The sequence below is a fragment of the Tachysurus vachellii genome, chromosome 24 (genome assembly GCF_030014155.1).
Source record: "Tachysurus vachellii isolate PV-2020 chromosome 24, HZAU_Pvac_v1, whole genome shotgun sequence".
NCBI lineage: Eukaryota > Metazoa > Chordata > Actinopteri > Siluriformes > Bagridae > Tachysurus > Tachysurus vachellii.
This window is the reverse complement of record NC_083483.1, coordinates 11,651,270-11,670,087: the sequence shown is the minus strand read 5'-3', so window position 1 is coordinate 11,670,087 and position 18,818 is coordinate 11,651,270.

Sequence of the window (18,818 nt, the reverse complement as noted above, 5' to 3'; positions counted from 1 at the left end):
ATCTTTTCTGTTCTGACACCGAGGTGGTGGAATAAACTTCCCCTAGATGTTTGAACAGCTGTTACTGATTATATTCAAATGACAGGTGAAGACCTACCTCTTAACTAGTGCATACAGTAGTTTTCTTGTTTGTTTTGATGTATCGATGTATTCATTGATGGAGTCTTCAAAACATCTCTGTACATTGCTGTTGTTAAAGGCGTCTGCCAAATGCTGTGAATGAACATGTAAATGTACTGTAACACAAACAAACACTGTTTACAACCACGTAAAGTAGAAAAGTAGCTCAACGTGTCAAAGCTTAAGATGAGTGGACTACAAGAGCAGAAGACCACATCAACTTCTGCTCCTGTCAGCCAAGAACAGGAATCCTAGGCTACATGTATCATTGGACTCATGTATCATTGGAGATTGTAAAACGTCCAGGCAATGTTTTTTCTGTGTTGTTGTTGTAGATTATATTTCACTAGAATTCAAGTGAGGTAAAGCTGGTTGCATCCTGTCACTGTAAATCTGTCCACCTTCACAATGGGATTTCACCAAACAGAATATATGTCGACCAACAATTAGGATTATTCAAGCAAAAGTTGATGAACAGAAAGCCAGGAATAAAAATAGTCAACTCATGTTTCAGTTATACAAGACTCTTATCCCATAAACACAACACCAACACAGCGCAGTCTGAAATCAGTCAAATCCTGAAACAATGAACTAAAAATATTCAAAGTGAGATTATGTAAGTATTCACCTACTTATATAATGTGAAAGCTCTAAATTAGTTTTGGAGAAATCTGTTGCCAGGAAAAGTCACATACCGTATTTTCCGGACTATAAGCCACAACTTTTTTCCCACGCTTTGAACCTTGCAGTTTAAACAATGACGCGGCTAATATATGGATTTTTCAAATTATTTTTCAAAAAAACACATTCTGTGACGTGCTCAGTTTTTTGGCGGCATGAAGCTTTCATTAGACCAATGAAATTGCCGAACAGGTTAAAGGTAGGGTCTCCGATGTTTGAAAAATGCTTCAGAAAACTGAGTCGGGACCACAAACTAAAAATCAAAACAAAAATCAAAACAAACGTGTAGCCAATGAGCAGAAAGGGGCGGGTCTTGTCAATATGCGGTGAAGAGAGTGTTCAGTGCGCATGTGTGACATTAGCAGAAAGCGGTTTTAACATTGACATGGAGGATAAAAACAAAGAAAGAAAGCGAAGAAAGGCTTACGATAAGGTAAGAAGTAGAACGCGGTTGTACAGTAGCTGCCTCTCTACATGACTACGATAGAGAAGAGGTGTTATTTGTGTAGTAACAGCGTTTAGCTCAGGAGTTATTGATTCAGGAAACTCCAATCTGTGAATATGCGGCCAACTTCCTGCTCCTTCAGTTCTCTCCAGCGCTGGAAAGCTGATCATATATTTACACGGGTCCTACGTCTTGCCTTATAGGAGGACGATAGAGACCAATGACTTTCTTGGTAGGCTACTGTTTACTGCTATTTTTTTAAGCCGTGTTTCGTTAAAGCCTGTGTAAAGTTAATTTGTTTCAATGTTCCTGTAGGCACCTGCGGCTTACAGTATAGACACGTGCGGCTTATTTATGTTCAAAATAATATTTTTTTTTAAATTAGGTGGGTGAGGCTTACATTCAGGTGTGCTCAATAGTCCGGAAATTACGGTAATTAGAATGGAGTGCGAAGTGTCCACTTTAGTATGCAAACAGTGTCACATGATCATGATCTCGCTGCTAATCTACCTGTCTCCAGAAGGCCTTGTTGAAACTAACAAACAGGGCAGGGAAAAATTTTCTATAAATAATATTCCACAGGGGGCACGGTGGCTTAGTGGTTAGCACGTTCGCCTCACACCTCCAGGGTAGGGGTTCGATTCCCGCCTCCACCTTGTGTGTGTGGAGTTTGCATGTTCTCCCCGTGCCTTGGAGGTTTCCTCCGGGTACTCCGGTTTCCTCCCCCCGTCCAAAGACATGCATGGTAGGTTGATTGGCATCTCTGGAAAATTGTCCGTAGTGTGTGATTGCGTGAGTGAATGAGAGTGTGTGTGTGTGCCCTGCGATGGGTTGGCACTCCGTCCAGGGTGTATCCTGCCTTGATGCCCGATGACTCCTGAGATAGGCACAGGCTCCCCGTGACCCGAGATAGTTTGGATAAGCGGTAGAAGATGAATGAATGAATGAATGAATGAATGAATAATATTCCACAACTACAATTCTTCATCACCATGCTTCACTCTTATGATAGTCTTGTCCAGGTGATGAACACTGTTTAAACGGTGTGAATACATCTGGAACACATGGTATTGTTTTATCATTTACTTGTATTTTTATCTACTCAAAGTATTGAGTATCAACTATTGCTTAATAAGCTTAATCACCTCTGTCTTGTCGAGGCATTCCCTGAATCTGACAAAACTCTTTTTCTATATTATGTATATGGAAGAAGCCAATTAATGAAAACGGGGCATAGAAGACTTTATTATATCCACGTTTACAATACAACACAGTGGAATTCTTTTCTTCGCATATCCTATGAGGAGGTTGGGGTAGGAGTGCTGGGGCAGCTATGATACAGTGCCCCTGGTGCAGGGAGGGTTAAGCTTGGCATGAACCCTAACCTTCCGGTCAACAACCCAGAGCCTTCACCACTTGAGCCACCATGTTAAGAAGCCAGTCTTCTCTGAATATTAAATGTTATAGCAGTTATCAGAAAAGCCAGAAATAATATAATTCCCCCCAGATATGTGCACAGTCATTAGCAATTTCCTGATTATCCATAGCATTGTGTTGTCCAGCTCCATTGGTTTATGCCAATAATATGTTAATGAGTCTGTCACGGCACATCCAAAAGCATGTATATTTATGTTTGTGGTAATGCTTCTCATGAGTTCATGGTTATAGGATTTGATCTTTATTTAACACATTCCCTGTTTCATGCAGACATACTGTACATGGTAATAGATTTATAATAGGATATTTGTTCACATGAGAACCTTGTATTTAACGCTGTAAATGTTTCCCTGTGTTGCAGGTGCAATAAAAACATGTATGTTTTATTCCACGACAAGAAACGTAAATATAAATGTGTTCTGGGTTAGATATTAGACATAAACATAAGTGCATCTAATTACATCTAATTTACTCTCCACTAATTTACTTATTTGCTGTTTAGTATTTCCTGTCCAGTGTCACCAAATGAGGATGAGGTTCATTTCGGAGTCTGGATCCTCTCAAGGTGTTTTTTTTCTCACCACCGTCACCTCAGTCTTGCTCATTTTGAAAAATATTAGAGCTAAATAGTAACTTAATTTTAAACTTTACATTTTTTTATATATCTGTTTCTATGTCTCTGTATAGCTGCTTTGGGAAAATGTCAACGGTAAAAAGTGATAAAAACAGTTTTAGAGCATTTGATGGATAAATGTATTTTGCCTGAAGCTTGCTGCTTGTGGATTTTTAATGTGGCTTAGTCTTTGTCTTGTGCTGATGGCTGTTGCTGTCAGAGGACAACCCTGCTGTGTGTGAAGGTTAGATGGTCATCACCACATGTGTGGGCATTGGTGTGGCCGGATTATGAGGACAAATGACCTGAATACATACCAACACACCGTAACAATGAGGACAGTGCCGATGTCCTCATAAGTCGAGCAATGTAGAATGACTTATGAGGGTGTGCCGAACCTCCTCCCGCGTTTTCTTTAAAAGTCCTAATTACTCGGTTGTACCCTTTTCAGAGTGTGTCCAGTGTATAATCTCCTTCTATCATAAATTTGACGCTATCGCAGCCTCATTAAATTCAGCCAATCAGCTATTCAGCCAATCAGTGGTGTGGATTCCTGCTTTTAATGTCCGTCAAAGTCAGCGCTGCGTGGGCGTGGTGCGGAATCCTCGTCAGCGATTGGCTGCGTTTAATGTCAGTCAAAGTCAAGGCGCTGAACATCTACAGTATCACCTGCAGACGCGATGTGTGGTGGAGAAATTAATTATAATTAAGTTATACTATTAAGTTATAAATTAGGTTTCACTTGCTCATGTTAAAGATAAGTAATTATGTTGGCTTTGTAGAAGCCAACATTCTGATTTCCTTTATAAGCTTATTATTATTATTATTATTATTATTATTATTATTATTATTATTATTATTCTTAGCCACAAATTTATCAAGAGTAACTCGTCCTAGGGCTTTCGAGCCACATGCACCAAATTCGGATATGTCGTAGACCCTGGTCTGAAGTTTGTTGCTATTACTTTTCTAAGCGATCGGAATTCCGGCATTCCCGGTACGGAAGCTCAAAGTGGCCTTTTTTCGTATCCACTTCCATTATAAATTTTGGAGGTTTATAACTCGGCAAGTTTTCGAGCGATTTACACCAAACTCGGACAGGTTCTTTAGGACGTTACTCCGGACAAAGTTCCAGACTCGGCGTTCCGACGGAACTTTCGGTTCTCCCGTAGTCGACGATGGAACGTCCCATAGACTTGAATGGGGAATTCCTAAAATTCCTCTAAGCTTTCACACACGCAGCGTGCGCAGAGCTCAGGCACGGCTTCTCTCCTGTGTTCTATGCAGTATAATAATAAGTAGAATCCCATAATGACTGCAGTATTGACATGAAATGTCCAAACCCTCAGTAGCCACTTTTTGCCAAAAGTATTGCCACCCCACCGGGTATACTGGTGACGTCACGTGTAGCCCCGCCCCCAGAATAAGCGAAATCAAAAATGAGCACAATATGGACATGTCATATATCAAAACACTCAGCCCAATGAGGGGAACTGCCCCACGTGTATTTTGGTCACGTCACGTGACGTCACGTGTATAACCCCGCCCCCAAAATAAGCTAAATCAAAAATTTGCACAACATGGACATGTGACATATCAAAACACTCAGCCCAATGAGGGGAAGTGCCTCACGTGTGTTATGGTCACGTCACGTCACATGTCGTCACGTGTCATCACGTGAAAATAAAAAATTTGCACAACATGGACATGTGACATATCAAAACACTCAACACAATGAGGGGAACTGCCCCACGTGTATTTTGGTAACGTCACGTGACGTCACGTGTAGCCCTGCCCCCAAAATAAGCGAAATCAAATATTTGCACAACATGGACATGTGACATATCAAAACACTCAGCACAATGAGGGGAACTGCCCCACGTGTATTTTGGTCACGTCACGTGACGTCACGTGTAGCCCCGCCCCCAAAATAAGCGAAATCAAAAATTAGCACAACATGGACATGTGACATATCAAAACACTCAGCACAATGAGGGGAACTGCCCCACGTGTATTTTGGTCACGTCACGTGACGTCACGTGTAGCCCCGCCCCCAGAATAAGCGAAATCAAAAATTAGCACAACATGGACATGTCATATATCAAAACACTCAGCCCAATGAAGGGAAGTGCCTCACGTGTGTTATGGTCACGTCACGTCACGTGTCGTCACGTGTCATCACGTGAAAATAAAAAATGTGCACAACATGGACATGTGACATATCAAAACACTCAGCACAATGAGGGGAACTGCCTCATGGGTATTCGGATCATGTCACATGCTCATGTCCGCTCGCCTCCAAAAGTATTGGCACCCTAGCGGTCCAGTAGCTTTCACAATCTTTCTGTCCACTTGCCTCCAAAAGTAACACTAACCCTTATGTCCACTCGCCTCCAAAAAGCACCGGCCTTTGCGAATACTTGCACCGTCAAAGCCAACATCAAAGTTTGTCTCGACGAACTTTACAAATCTAGTTGTTTATTTACTTTATCTTTATAATTCTGTGTGGTGATTGACTCGGAGTGTTGTAAACTAACTTTAACTTTCTGTGCATGTCGGGCTACACAAGCTAATATCACTTAGCACATAAAACTTTTTACATTTGTTTTTAGGTGCAACATGTGACTAAATTACAATAATTTTGTATTATTTAATTAGTTTTTTGTACAAATGAAATTTACCAGTTGTTTATAGACATAATAAAGTACCCATAAAGAATATTATCATTATCATGAAGCTTGAGTGAATTAATTTACAGTAGTTAACATTTTATTTGTAATTCATAAGTAATTTTAAGGCAAAATTTATAATTCTTTACTATGTTATCATGAAATTTAAAGAGTTGAGTGGGTGAATTTATAGTATTAATTTAAAGTCTACATATATATGAGAGAGAGAGATAAAATGAGTTACATTTGTATTATTAACTACATTTTACATTTAAATTATATATTTAGGGATCCCGACTTCTATACAGTCTGGCAATAATGTACTGATATAATATATGATAATGAAATTGTCAGGACTCTGCCTGGACTTTGGCCATGTGCCTTTTGTTTGTTTCATGTTCACGTGTCTGCCCCGCCCTTGTCTTTTCTGCCCCGCCTCTGCACACCTGTCCCTCATGTTTATTGATTATTTGTATTATTTAATTGAGCCGCGTTGCCTCGTGCAGCACGGAATCCTATTGTCTTCTGTTCTTGTCTTCATGTCTGCTGTTGCCCTTGTCCTGTTTTGTGTTTTTTATTTATTAAATCCCGTTTCTGTTAAGCTGTCCTGCATTTGGGTCTGTTTTTATCCCGCGTTCGCTGACAGAAGGATTCCGCCAAACCAGGACCCAGCAGGACAGCTGAAGCTTGGACCGGCCGCTCGTGAGCATTATTTTTTTTTTTTCCTGGACTTTGCATGTTTTGGTGACATCGGTCCGCATTTTTCCGGTGGGGGACGCCGCTCCGCTTCCGGCTTTTCCGCGGGGGGCGCCGCCTCATTTCCTGGTTGCGGGCCGTGTCACCAGCCCGAGTTTTGTTTTGTTTTTTCGGTGTCCTGTGACATCACCCCGCATCTGTCCGGTGGGGGGCGTCGCTTCACATCCGGTTTCCGTGGAGGACGCCGCCCCACTTCCTGTCCGCGGGGGGGTGTTGCAGGCCCGTGTTTTACCCCCAGGATTTTTTTTCTGTTCTGTGGAGGATTTTGTTTTTTTCCTGCCCTCCCTCCCCTTTTCCTGGTTCTCGAGAGGTGGGTCTGGCTGCGGTGCGTCGGGGGCTGTGCTCGGGCCCTCCTGTTCAAAGCCTTCAAAGCCTTCATTGAGGGAGGAGAAACTGACACATTTAAAGGTAAGTTGTGCGACATAAATAGTACTTTGACATTCACATATCTTACCTCAGGGTGAGCATTAAAATAAGTCAAAATAATTTTTCATATATAATGTATAGTTTACAGAGAATAGTATAACCAAAACCATAGTGGTGAATGCTTGACTGTTTCTCAATTCCCTGTTTTTTTTCTCTCAGTATCTGCACCTCATATAACCATCCACGCTTTTACAGGATTTAACTCTTTGAACAAATAAGTTGGTTAATTGCATAACACATAGGTAAACTTGTTTTTTATGGCATTGTTAGGGAAGGGTGTGTTTGCTCTTGAACATATTGAACAATCCATTTTTGTAGTTGAATGCCATGGGATTCTCTCTCAAATTAAACATGTTGAAGATTTCCGAAGCAACTTCTTGTTTGACTTTACATGGAATGGAATGTCTTATTGATAAGTTGGCTGGTTTTTGGTTTCTTTTTTAATTTTTCCTATTTAAAATATTTTTTAGTTGCATGTTATTCTAATAAAAACAGTAACAATAATGTTTTTATTATTATTATTATTATTATTATTATTATTATTATTATTATTATTATTATTATATATATAATTATAACAGTTATTGTAATATACTAATTAATGACAAGGTTGCTAACAGGGTAATTCCTAGGGGGGTATTATTTTGTTGACCTTGAGTGGATCATCCTGCCTTTTGAATTTACTTAAAAAACTAATTGACTGAAAGGAAATTAACTGTTAAATCTATTTGACAGTAGATTAAATAAGCCAAGATTAACCCCCAAAACAAGTTAGTACCTTATTTTTCAGTCAGCAATATTTTTTGGTTTTTTTTCTTTTCTTTTTTTTAATCTTTTGTTCGCTGAACAATTTTTTCTCACAGCATCGATGCTTCAAAAGAGGATGGAACACATGGACGACTTGTGAATGATGATCACAGAAATCCAAACTGTAAATTAATGTCAATAATTGGAAATTGAAGGACACACCTGTGCCTTTTTTAGTATTATATATACAGTATTTGCAGGTGAGGAGGTTACTTACAACTATGGAAATTACTCTTGGCCATGGCATTCAAGGGTGAGTATATGCCCTCTAACGTAACTTTTTTTATTTAAATAAAACATGTTGTAGTGCGGGGGCACAGTGACTTAGTGGTTAGCACGATCGCCTCACACCTCCAGGGTTGGGGGTTCAATTGCCGCCTCCGCCTTGTGGTGTAGAGTTTGCATGTCCTCTGTTTTCCTCCCCCGGTCCAAAGACATGCATGGTAGGTTGATTGGCATCTCTGGAAAATTGTCCGTAGTGTGTGATTGCGTGAGTGAATGAGAGTGTGTGTGCCCTGCGATGGGTTGGCACTCCGTCCAGGGTGTATCCTGCCTTGATGCCCGGTGACGCCTGAGATAGGCACAGGCTCCCCGTGACCCGAGGTAGTTCGGATAAGCGGTAGAAAATGAATGAATGAATGAATGAATGAATGAATGTTGTAGTGCATTATGCATGTCATGGTTTTTGATGAGCAGATAACTCCATGTACAGTATGCACTGTGAAAAGTGACAGTAGATATTTACATTTTTGGTTATTATTGTATATGCTAAAATTAGTTATTAGTTCACTGTTGTACCTCTCTTACTCAAGTTTGCAGGAATTATGCAGTGTGAAAACAAAAATAAAAAGGGACGCAACACCCCCATACACAAGAATAAACATTTTTTCATCATGTTTATGAATACATTCTTGACAGAGAATAAGAAATAACATTATCTTTGCTCTTTTTATACATAATCTCCAGATTAAAGTCTTGACAGATTAAAGCCCAATGCACAAATCTTTGATTTTTGTTACAGAACTTTTGCGAAAATACTAGAGGGTTGTGATCAGTAAAAACTTCAACAGGTTGTGAACTTGAACCAACATAAACTTCAAATTGCTGCAAAGCTAACAAGAGGGCCAGGGCTTCTTTCTCAATGGTTCTGTAGTTATATTGATGGCGGTTGTATTTTTTTGAAAAGAAACACAAGGAGTGGTCGATTCCATTTTCATCTTACTGCAGAAGTACAGCACCTGCACCAGTACCACTAGCGTCAACGTTGAGTTTAAACGCTTTTGAAAAGTCAGGAGTAGCTAAAATTGGTGCACTACATAACATATTCTTTAAAGAATCAAAAGCAACCTGACATGGAGGAGACCAAACAAAAGGAACAGCTTTTCATAGGTTGTCATTTAGGGGTTTCACCACATTAGAAAAATGACACCACATCGAGGAGGAGTTGAAAATGGGTTCATCTGGCCCTCCATGTCCCCAGCATCCTTTGGGTTTTTCTTCATTAAAAAGAAGGATGGGGGTCTCCAGCCATGCATCGACTACCGAGCCTCAAACGATATCATGGTGAAGTTTTGATACCCCCTTCCACTCGTGCCGTCAGCCCTGGAACAACTCCGCTGGTTGCGGTATTTCACCAAACTAGATCTCCGCTGCGCCTATAATCTTATACGCATCAGAGAGGGAGACGAATGGAAGACCACTTTCTCGACCCAGTCCAGCCACTAAGAATATTTGGTCATGCCGTTCGGCCTTTCTAACAGTCCGGCGGTATTTCAGTCCTTCATCAACGATGTATTCCGCGACATGTTAGACCGATGGGTGACCGTCTATATCGATGACATCCTCATCTACTCCGAAAACCTGAAGGAGCACGTCCAGCATGTGAGGGCAGTGTTGGAACGCCTGATTCAGCATCGTCTATACGCCAAGGCAGAAAAATGCGAGTTTCATCAGACCTCGACAGCCTTCTTGGGCTACATCATCTCGCCGAGGGGGTCGCCATGGATGACGCAAAAGTGCAGGCGGTGCTACAGTGGCCGCAGCCGCAAACCATCAAAGAGCTGCAACACTTTCTAGGATTGACCAACTTTTACCGTCGCTTCATCCATGGATTCAGCACAATCGCAGCGCCCCTCACATCCATGACTAAGAAAGCACCAGCCCGTCTCACTTGGTCACCGGAGGCGGACACCGCGTTCCGACGCCTGAAGGAGAGCTTCACCTCGGCACCCATCCTTCCCTGACCCGAACCGGCCATTCATAGTTGAAGTGGATGCCTCCAGCACGGGTGTCGGAGCAGTCCTGTCTCAAGGCCAGGGGCCGGCCAATAAGATGTTCCCGTGCGCATATTTTTCCCGTAAATTGTCACCCACGGAGCGCAACTATGACGTGGGGGACCACGAGCTGTTAGCCATAAAGGCGGCATTCGAGGAATGGCGGCACTGGCTGGAGGGCGCGCAGCACCCGTACATCGTTCTCACTGACCACAGAAACCTCGAGTACCTTGAGCGCCGAAGCCACTCAAGGTACGGTGGGCCGTGTTCTTCACCCGCTTTCAATTCACGGTGACTTATAGACCAGGAAGCAAGAACACCAAAGCTGATGCAGTCACGTGTACACCGAGAGGCTGACCAGAACGCGCCAGCAGAACCCATCATCCCTGAGACTCACATGCTCGCTCTCATTCAGCAGGACATCTTGATCGAAATCTCCCAGGTCAATGCGCAAATGCCACCGCCGGCTGAATGCCCCCAACCAAAACCTACGTGCCCGAGAACCTCCACGGTGTGCAACACCTCAAAAGCCTCTCACCAACTCCCCACGGGTTTGTTACAGCCTTTACCTATCCCACAACAGCCCTGGTTTCACATTGCTCTTGACTTCATCACCGACCTACAGTACCCCGATCAAATAAAAACACATCAATATCAGCCTCACCTCAGGGTACCACCCACAGCCCAATGGGCAGATGGAATGTTTAAACCAGGAAATCATCTGCTTCCTCTGCTCGTACTGCCAAAACAATCAGAATGAATGGAGCAGATACCTGATGTGGGCGGAGTATGCCCAAAACTCCCTCCGGCCTAACACCGGCCTAACACCCTTTCAGTGCGTCCTGGGCTTCCAGACTCCCTTATTTCCATGGTCTGACACGCCCTCTGACCTACCGGCCGTCGACGATTGGTTTCGCCGGAGCGAAGAAACGTGGAGCGTGGCACATCTACAATTGCAGAGGGCCATCCGGAGACAGAAGATCCATGCCGACAAGTGCCGCAGGGCGCATCCTGAATATCAACCCGGGCCAGTGGGTTTCGCTCTCGAGCCGTGACATCCGTTTCCGCCTACCCAGCCGAAAACTAAGCCCCAGGTATGTGGGGCCATTTCGCATTGTCAGACAGGTCAACCCGGTCTCGTACCGCCTCACGCTGCACCCGACCTCATCTCGCCTACCTTTCATGCCTCACTGCTGAAACCTGCCGATGAGCCGAGAGGAGACCCTGAGCTGATCCACCGGATCCACCGCCACTGCTGATCGACGGCGAAGAAGCATATCAAGTCTAACCTGAAGTAGTCCAAGCCTACTGGACTCCAGACGCCGGGGAGGTCGCCTGGAGTATCTGATCGACTGGGCGGGATACGGCCCGGAGGAACACTAGTGGGTGAAGGCAAGGGACGTTCTGGTCCCCTCGCTCACAGCCGACTTTGACCGGGGACATCATGACAAGCCAGCTCCCCGTTCTCGAGGAAGACCCCGGCATCGCACCCGCCCTCGAGTCAGGAGCCGCTCGCGGGGGTGTGGGGTGGGGGGGTTTTGGGGGGTGGCTCTGTCAGGGTCAGCGCACCGCACGCACCTCCTGAACACCAGCACAGAGTAGTGTCTCCAGAATACTAAAGCTCTTCCAGACTACACTCCCAGGAATTCATCACTGGCACTGATTGCACCGCCACCTGTTCCTCATCAGCCACTTCCAATAAAAGCTGAACTTGAACTCTACGCTGGTGCAAAGTCTCGATCTGTTTCGGCAATCATTCTGAGTGTTCTTGTGTATTTCCTAGTCCGGCTTCGACCGGTTTCCAAGGCCTGCCCCGACCTTCTGCCTGTCTTACCGTTTCCGATTTTTGCCTGCTCTTCGTCATTGTGTTTGCCTGCCCTGACCCTGCCTGTTTGATCACGAGTGTGAGTTTATTAAAAAGCTGCAAATGGATCCTCAGCCTTGCGACTTCTCATTACACATAGCATGACAAAACTCACATTCGGTTAGGTTTAGAGTTAAATTGGCTTCCTTAAATCTAGAGAACACCTTTTCTAATGTTTTCAAATGACTTTCCCAGGTCTCTGAATAACACACATCATCATCAAGATAAGCTTCACAATTGTTCATATTGGACAGATCCTTACACATCAAACGTTGAAATGTTGCTGGAGCATTCCGAAGACCAAACGCTAACACCTTATATTGTATCTGGAGTAGTGATTGCAGAAATTTTGGAGGCACGTTCTGTGAGTGACACTTGCCAATAACCCTTCAATAAGTCTAATTTGGTTACAAACTGAGATCTTCCAATTCCGTCAAACACAATCTTCTATTCGTGGGAGTGGATAGGAATCTGCTTTGGTGACCTGGTTAACCTTTCTTTAGTCTGTGCAGAAACATGAGGAGCCATCAGGTTTGGAACCAACAAGCAGGGTGAGCACCCTAAAGGTTTAGGTGCTGCTGAGGAGGAGCTCAAATCTGACCAAGTCAATGGCACACATCCCATTCCCCCGTCTTCCCCGGATAAGACGTTGTTGGCTGTCCGTTTGAAGGAATTAGACCTGGAACTCTCTCTCGCCAACAATATCAATGTCAGCTGCTACAGGTCCGAGCACTTGAGCTTGAGACGCAGTGTGATGTTCGTCTGAAAGAGCGTCTGAAAGAGCTCCAGTTAAAGTTTGTCCAGCTTCTGGGTCCCTCTCCCGATGAAAAGGGGAATGTAATTCCTGGGCCAGTGAATACGTCCTCTCCCCTCCCTGCTGTATCGCCTATGGCACTGGTAAGTTCCTCTGATTTTGATATTAGTAAACAAATCTTGTTAGTTCCATCGTTTAGAGAGAGTGAAGTCGACACTTACTTCACTGTGTTTGAGCGCATCGCGCCACATTAAAGTGGCCTAGACATATCTGGCCTAGACTCCAAGGTCTTACACAGTCTATCACAAGGAGATGGCTTTAAAGGTGCTGGAGGTACAATCTGATTAGGCTTTCCTTCAATTTGACATGAATGGCACGAATGGCAATACTGTGACACAGAGGATTTCATTCCTGGCGAGAAGAAATGTTTCAAGAGGTTATGATAGGTTTTCCGAACACCCAGGTGTCCTGAAAGTTTGTGGTCATGAGCTAGACTTAATACATACCCACGGTAAGGTTGTGGAATGACCATTTAAAATACAGAACTCCAATCATGTTTTATTTTCTCTGGACTCTGGACACTTTCGCATGAGTACACCATCATATAGAAAATATAAATTGTATATGGAGGCAAATCAGACTTATCTATTACAGAGGATTGACACGTCAGTGTTTCATCAGCATTTTGAGCACTAACTAATTGTTGCTTACTGAAAGGAAAATCAAAGCTACTTTGAACAATTACACATGAAGAACATTACTTTTCTACTTCAGCCTTCGTATCAGACATTTCTGAACCCATAAATGAGTTAGAAATATCAATCTCATCCTCAAACTTGTGCACGAGTGACAACAAGACTGGAAAACATTGGGAAATTCCTGCACTAACACATCATCTTCACTAGATGCACACGGTACATCAGTAACCTCGGGTAAAGCAGTAACTTTACTTCCAGCTAGATCGTTTCCAAGAATAAGGGAAATCCCTTTTACCGGCAATTTAGAACATAGCGACTTTCACTAGGCCCATCACAATGTTAGACCACAAATAAATGCTGTGTAAAGGAACTCTCACTATCCCCAACTCGAGACCTTGAATCAACACATTAGACCCGCAACTGGACTGAGAAGAAAACGTTAACGTACTTGCTAAAATGAACATCTGTGCAGCACCCGTATCTCGCAAGATATGCACTGGTATAAACTCAGAATCAGAATTAGACAAAGCAACAGCACCATCACAAACAAACAAATGGTTCAAATGTCAGGTCAACAGAGTTTAGTTCAAGCTCAGAAGAAGGGACACGAACGAAAGCTACACTCTTAGATGTGTTCTGAGCTTTCCGGTGGCTCTTATGTTGCAGTGATGGACAAACGGCAATCACATGTCCCTTTTCATGACAATAAAAACATTCACAAGCTGCCAAAGTAGTGTCAAGTGATTGTTCATCTTTTTGTGCATGCCTATAATTATGAGTACAATCTACTGAAGTGCGTGATAAAGAACGTGGTGATGAAAAAGCTACTTTGTGGGTGAGCACAAACTCGTTTCCAAAGACAGCAGCATCAGCAAAAGATGAAACGTTCTGTTCATTCAAATAGACAACAATCTTTACAGAAATATAATTTTTAAACTCCTCAACCAAGATTAACTTTTAACTGCTCAAAAATTGTGACTTTACTGATGTCACTGTATATGTGTCACGTTACACAGCAACGTTAGCGCAGCAGCGGCAAACACAAACACAACAATGGCGGATGTTGCTTTACTGTTAATGCGCATGGCTTTGCGAACCTACATTAGCACCCAATTGCGGCGAATCCAACGTGTACGTGCAGCTCCATGTAATTTGTATAAATGGAGGTTGTAATCGAGAAAATACATAACATTATTGTATTGTTAACACAGAAAAAAGGTAGCCTTAGCATGTAACTACCTACTATCATGTGTGCTGATAACTGATCATATTGTGGTAAAGTAAAAGTGTATTAAACATTAGTATACTTAGTGTAAGGTACATTATCAAATGCGCTAACAGTAGCCTCGCCCACAGCTCCTGACACAAGCGGTTATTAAGTCTAGACCAGCAACATTTAGGTGCTACTTAAGAACCACTTTTCCTGGTTCAGAGCCGGTGCTTTGCCTGTCGAAAAAGAAAGAACTGGTTCTAAATTAGGCTCTGGCTCCGAACCAGCACTCAAACTGCCTCGGTGGAAAAGGGGCATTTGTGTTCTCTGTACAAGAAAATCTAAGATCCACCCTACCAGACTGTAATTCAGCTCAAATTCATTAATGAGTTTCTCAACTAAAATATGTGGCTGAATTGTGGTATTAATGTGGTATTAATGTGGTATTAAAAGCGGATGAGAAATCAATAAAAAGTAATTTAACAAATGTTTTTGGCTTATCCAAGTGCTGAAGTACTAAGTGTAAGAGAGTTGCTACTGCATCCTCTACATCTCTCTTAGCCCTATAGGCAAATTGAAGGGGATCTAACAAACTCTGGGTTCTCTGCATAATCTCTCTCTTTACTAAATGTTCAAAACATTTCATCTCCAGAGACATAAGCACCACCGGTCTAAAATCCTCTATCATCCGTACATTTTTCATTTTAGGTACTGGTGTTGTGAAAAATCTTAGTAAAAATAATTAAAGTATCACTCCTTACAATACTATAACCACAGTAAAGTATTAAGCCTTGCAAAATATTACAATTGGTGTCATGTCATACGTAGGCGAGGTTGTAGGCCCCAGATGTTATAGTTTTAAGGTAATATATGACTAACATAAATTGCCACACCTGAGTCAAAGTGTAAACAAGAAAATAAGTTTATTGTGATCATAAACTTAGTAAAAGTAACCAGACTCAGTGCTATCAGGCCTAGTCAGTCTGAGCTCTCTGATCAACAATGTGTGAGGAAGTGAAAGTCAAAAGTTCACCTGAAACAAGCCTCATGTGGGGAGTAGGGAGAGACAGCTGTATCAGGCGACCAGCTAGACGAACCTGCTGATTCTGAGATTGAGGGTCTAAGGGAAAAGGGGAACCTGACCTTTAGGAGAAAGAGAGAAGCTAAGGCTTAAAATATGCAGGTGCACGCCCAGTCTGGAAAGTGACAGACTGAGATCATAACAATGGGTTAGTAAGCTTAAGGAGTCAACATTAAGCTTACAACAACTCACTTATATACAAAGCAACATTATAACAGCAAGGGCTTAGCAAAAACAGCAATACAACATAACCAATATAATTGAGAACTTTTATCATAATTCAAACTCATAAAGATAACATATAATCAATCAATTATATAATCAGGGATGAGGGATGTGATGGCCTGGTGGTTAAGGTGTTGGATTACCAATCGGAAGGTTGTGAGTTCGATTCCTACATCCACCAGGCTGCCACTGCTGGGCCCCTGAGCAAGGCCCTTAACCCTCAATTGCTCAGTTGTATAAAAATGAGATAAAATGTAAGTCGCTTTGGAGAAGGGCGTCTGCTAAATGCTGTAAATGTAAATGTAAATGTAATCAGTAGAAATCATATACAGCATAGAATAGCAAGAAATGAAATGAGGAAACTTACTCATTGTAAGCTGTAAAAATGGATTAATACACAAGACATCTGTGTTATGAAAGATTGAGTGGCAAATAACTCAAGAATAAGGAGTGACAAAAAGATCTCTGGAGCACATTTTTAACAACGAAGCATGTTTTTTAATAACAATGCAGAAGTAAGTCTGGAAAAACAACAGGAAAATTAAAAGGGCAGACTTGTTTTTCTGGGAAATAAGGGGAAGTCACTTAATGATTCTGCAAAGTAAGGGGAATATAGAAAGGAGGAATTACCTGAATGTATAGAAGGCACCTAGAGGTGCCAGGGTATATATTGAGGAGATTTCCTGGGGAGAGGGCTTGCTTTTCTTGCTTTTTTGTGTTCGAACTTTTTTGGGTTGCATGGGGATGCTCTTGTGGGTTTTTCATTTGGTTGCTTTTGACTTTGAAATTTTTCCTTGAGCTCAATGAAAGTGGTGGTTGATTAACTACAATAAAGAAGTTTTGCTCATTTTCATCCAGGTCTGGAGAATCTTCTCATTGTTTTATGTGTGTGGCCAGTGCTATAAATAATTTTTTGCATTTAGTTTTCACTGTGCTGAAATTGCGTGTATGGCCCTTTAAGAGTTCGCCGGTTTTGGCTCGCGACATTTCCCTTTCACATGCGCGAGAATAGAACGGCCATTTTCTTGAGAACTCTGTGGAGCAGTCGCATGCTAAGTGTTGTGTTAACATCGAGGAGAATTTATTCTAAAAGTGGTGCTGTTCCTCCTGGTAAATATCTCTTTAAAACTGTTTTATTATCCGTGGGAACTAGTGGCCTATTTGTGTGAACCTTTCTTGGTGTGCAACTCTTGTAGTTGAGGTCGGTTCGAGTATAATCTGCGGGATCCTCGTGTCACGTGCAAATACAAGTTTCAGTGTTAAGTTCAGTGCTTATATTATTTATGTGATTATCTGAAAGTGTTTTAAGTGCTATAAATACTGTTAAACCTCTTGTATTAATGTTTAACATTGTGTATTTGTGTTTCTTTTATCTCTTTTTATCTCAGTGTGTATTTGTGTCTCTTTTTATCTCTTTTATCTCTTTACCATAGCACTACTTTATTAGGGCCCGAGCACCGAATGGTGCGAAGCCCTATTGTTTTTCCTCGGGAGTATTTTTATGTTGGCTTTGTAGAAGCCAACATTCTGATTTCCTTTATAAGCTTATTATTATTATTATTATTATTATTATTATTATTATTATTATTCTTAGCCACAAATTTATCAAGAGTAACTCGTCCTAGGGCTTTCGAGCCACATGCACCAAATTCGGATATGTCGTAGACCCTGGTCTGAAGTTTGTTGCTCTTACTTTTCTAAGCGATCGGAATTCCGGCATTCCCGGTACGGAAGCTCAAAATGGCCTTTTTTCGTATCCGCTTCCATTATAAACTTTGGAGGTTTATAACTCGACAAGTTTTCGAGCGATTTACACCAAACTCGGACAGGTTCTTTAAGACGTTACTCCGGACAAAGTTCCGGACTCGGCGTTCCGACGGAACTTTCGGTTTTCCCGTAGTCGACGATGGAACGTCCCATAGACTTGAATGGGGAATTCCTAAAATTCCTCTAAGTTTTCACACACGCAGCGTGCGCAGAGCTCAGGCACGGCTTCTCTCCTGTGTTCTATGCAGTATAATAATAAGTAGAATCCCATAATGACTGCAGTATTGACATGAAATGTCCAAACCCTCAGTAGCCACTTTTTGCCAAAAGTATTGGCACCCCACCGGGTATACTGGTGACGTCACGTGTAGCCCCGCCCCCAGAATAAGCGAAATCAAAAATGAGCACAATATGGACATGTCATATATCAAAACACTCAGCCCAATGAGGGGAACTGCCCCACGTGTATTTTGGTCACGTCACGTGACGTAACGTGTATAGCCCCGCCCCCAAATTAAGCGAAATCAAAAATTTGCACAACATGGACATGTGACATATCAAAACACTCAGCCCAATGAGGGGAAGTGCCTCACGTGTGTTATGGTCACGTCACGTGTCGTCACGTGTCATCACGTGAAAATAAAAAATTTGCACAACATGGACATGTGACATATCAAAACACTCAACACAATGAGGGGAACTGCCCCACGTGTATTTTGGTCACGTCACGTGACGTCACGTGTAGCCCCGCCCCCAAAATAAGCGAAATCAAAAATTTGCACAACATGGACATGTGACATATCAAAACACTCAGCACAATGAGGGGAACTGCCCCACGTGTATTTTGGTCACGTCACGTGACGTCACGTGTAGCCCCGCCCCCAAAATAAGCGAAATCAAAAATTAGCACAACATGGACATGTGACATATCAAAACACTCAGCACAATGAGGGGAACTGCCCCACGTGTATTTTGGTCACGTCACGTGACGT